Source organism: Vulpes lagopus, chromosome 2 (genome assembly GCF_018345385.1).
Source record: "Vulpes lagopus strain Blue_001 chromosome 2, ASM1834538v1, whole genome shotgun sequence".
Lineage (NCBI taxonomy): Eukaryota > Metazoa > Chordata > Mammalia > Carnivora > Canidae > Vulpes > Vulpes lagopus.
Window position 1 is genome coordinate 167,893,632 of NC_054825.1, and position 3,285 is coordinate 167,896,916.

The window sequence follows — 3,285 nt, forward strand, 5'->3', positions numbered from 1 at the left end:
ACAAACCTATTTATTTATGGGAAGAACTTCAGGGTTTCAGAATGTCTTTAGTATATATATTTTCCTGATCCTGGAGGGGCGGAATTCCCCTTTTGTTCATCAAATGATATCCACCTGCAGCTGCAGGGCATTCTAAAGGGCTACTCTTCTACTCCAGGGTTAAATACATAACAAACAGACCAAAATAATATACATAACAAACAGAGCTAAATACATATAAAGACATAATGCATATTAAATGCTTAAGAGTTTCTGTTTTGTTCATATAACCAAAATGATAATACTACCTATGTCATAAGTTTGAGGATTATGAGACAATAAATGTCAAGGATTTATGTGCCAGGTCCATAGTACATAACAAATGCTAATTAACATTGTTATGATCACTTTGGAATATAAACCTTCAATAAATGGATATCATATGTAACAATATTACTAGATGGGAAAATTCTATATTGAAAAGATGCTAATAATCCCCTACTTATTTGTTTTTTTTTATTTTTTATTTTATTTTTTTATTTGTAAAAGTAATGTAAATATTTTTCAAAATTCCAGATTTTTTTGAAAGGAGTGTCTGATGAATTGATTCTGAATCTTGCCTGAAAGAATAAGATAGCCAAGAAAATTGTGAAGGGAGAAAAAGACAATGCATACAAGGTAATCTGGTGACCATATATGCCCTCCAATCTTATCCAGCTATAAATTGCTTACTGTCCCTCATACACAATGTTCTAATCCCTATCTCTTTACCACTACTCTCTTCCCCCTTTTATTATCCCAGGTTCTGTCATCTGGAATTCTATATAAACTGCTACCCAAACACTACCATTTCTAGATCCAGGCAAAGTCCCATCTCACCACTAAAGGACAGTCTTCCCTGACTAGTCTACCATAGGGTAATCTAGCCTTTGACCCTCTTTAACTTTTATCAAGCATTTGGCTGTAATCTTTTTTTCTGTCTAATACTGTTAATTAGCTATTCACACGTTTTTTACTTATCTTCCAATTATATTATAAGCTCCTTAAAGGCAGATTCAAATATTCTATTTTCCCTGAATTCCTCATGCATCTACATAGTAGATACTCCACATATACTGGTTTTGAAAAGTAACATGGTTGATCCAAACATGACCCACCATGTACAGTTACATTTTTCTAGAACCATGTTTATATATTTTATACATGTTTATATATGTTTATTTGTATAAACATAGATTTTTCTCCTAGCCCAATTAATTTTTTTAGTTTTTTATATCAGAACTTAGGTGACTCTGTGTCCCAGCCATAAGACTGCAGTTGTTCATCCTGTGGGAACTCAACTTCAATGTCATAAACAAAATTTGGATCATCCTTCTTCTGATTTTTCTCAAAACGTTCATCCATGATGCTCTTTCTTTCAGCAAGTTCTTTGTCATCTAGTTTGTTCAGGTCTTCCTTCAGATCAATGATTGTTTCCAGTTAAATTTGTTGTGCTGTTTTTGCCAGATTTTGCTCCAACAAATAACCTTTTATTTTTTTATTTTATTTTTTTTTAAATAACCTTTTAAAAAAATGAAAAAAAATTAAAAAAATAAAAAAAATAAAAAATAAAAATAAAATTAAAAAATGAATAACTTCTCTAGATGACTCAGTGATACCTGTTCTAGGTAAATTTTGTGTTGTGGATTATTCCTTAATTGTTCAGCAGCTCTGCTGCAATCTGAAAACTTTGAAAAGTTTCAGACTCGCAGGGTGCATTGGTGACCTTCCCCTTCATGTCATTTTCTTTTTTTTTTTTTTTTTAATTATTTATTTATTTATTTATGATAGTCACACAGAGAGAGAGAGGCAGAGATACAGGCAGAGAGAGAAGCAGGCTCCATGCACCGGGAGCCTGACGTGGGATTTGATCCCGGGTCTCCAGGATCGCGCCCTGGGCCAAAGGCAGGCGCCAAACCGCTGCGCCACCCAGGGATCCCCCCTTCATGTCATTTTCAAAGATTAAGGTAATAGCTTGAGGCTGGAACCTAATTCCACATTTCTTGGAAGGGCACATCATTTTCACATATACTTCAGGGTAAATCAGAGGAAATCTGATGAAAATGTGTTAGTCACATAATGACTTTCTGCTGGAAGTGGAGGTGGAGACAGGGAGCTCCCAGATCCAGCTCACAAGACTGCACCTGGGGGTCAGGGATAGACTATATATTTCAATTATATTTGCCAGTGTATCATTTAGAGATGCATTTGACAGAATAGCAAATAAACCCTCCACACTAGCTTAAATACATGTATTTTGGTTAAATAAATTATCAGTGTTTATCTATTATGACTGTTAACTGCTGGGTTATATGAGGTTTCATGTTACAATGCTATTCTCATACCAATTTTAATTTTCCCAAATTAGAATTAATGTATTTTAATATGCTTGGCTTCTCCATATACAAATTATTTATTCATTCCCAAATTTTCAACAGAACATGTCATGAATTCTATCAATTTAACTTTCTGCTTTTTTAAAAAAGATTTTATTTATTTATTCATGAGAGATACAGAGATAGGCAGAGACATAGGCAGAGGGAGAAGCAGACTCCCTGGGGGGAGCCTGATGCGGGACTCAATCCCAGGACCCTGGGATCACCACCTGAGCCAAAGGAAGATGCTCAACCACTGAGCCACCCAGGCATCCCTAATTTTCTTCTTCAATACATTCCTCTGCCACCAGTTCAACTGCGTAATCTCTAGGCTGGCTGTATAACTGTCAACCTAGGTTTTCTTTCTCTACCATTGAACAGATCTCATTAGCGTTTCTGGTGGGTTGAATCTCCAGTTTCCAGGGGTTCATATTGTCTTCTTTTTCGCTTACTTTAGAGATTTTGGCCTTCAGTAATTCCTGGAAAACCATTAATAGAACTTTTGAGAACTTGGCTTCCTGGAAATCTTTCTATTCTAAATAGAGTTTAGTGTGACAGACATCCAATTTTAGTTTAGAAATCATTATTTCAGAAGTTTCGTAGCATTGCTCATTGCCTTCCAGTTTTCAATGTTGCTCTTTAGAAATCTGAGCCATTTTGATTTTTCTCCCTTTGGATATGACCTGCTGCTTGCTTTGCAGAATCCTTAGGAATCTGTTCTTTCTCTCCAATATTTTTTTGTCTTTCCAAGTTTTTATTTAAATTTCAGTTAGTGGACAGCCAGGATGGCTCAGCGGTTCAGCACCTGCCTTTGGCCCAAGGAGTGATCCTGGAGACCCGGGATCAAGTCCCATATCAGGCTCCCTGCATGGAGCCTGCTTCTCCCTCTGCC

The 3,285-nt window shown here is 36.0% G+C and overlaps 1 pseudogene; it reads right to left on the reverse strand.

Moving 5' to 3' along the window:
• Positions 1–1,254: 1,254 nt before the first annotated feature.
• On the reverse strand, positions 1,255–2,044 carry LOC121481393 (annotated as a pseudogene).
• Positions 2,045–3,285: the final 1,241 nt, after the last annotated feature.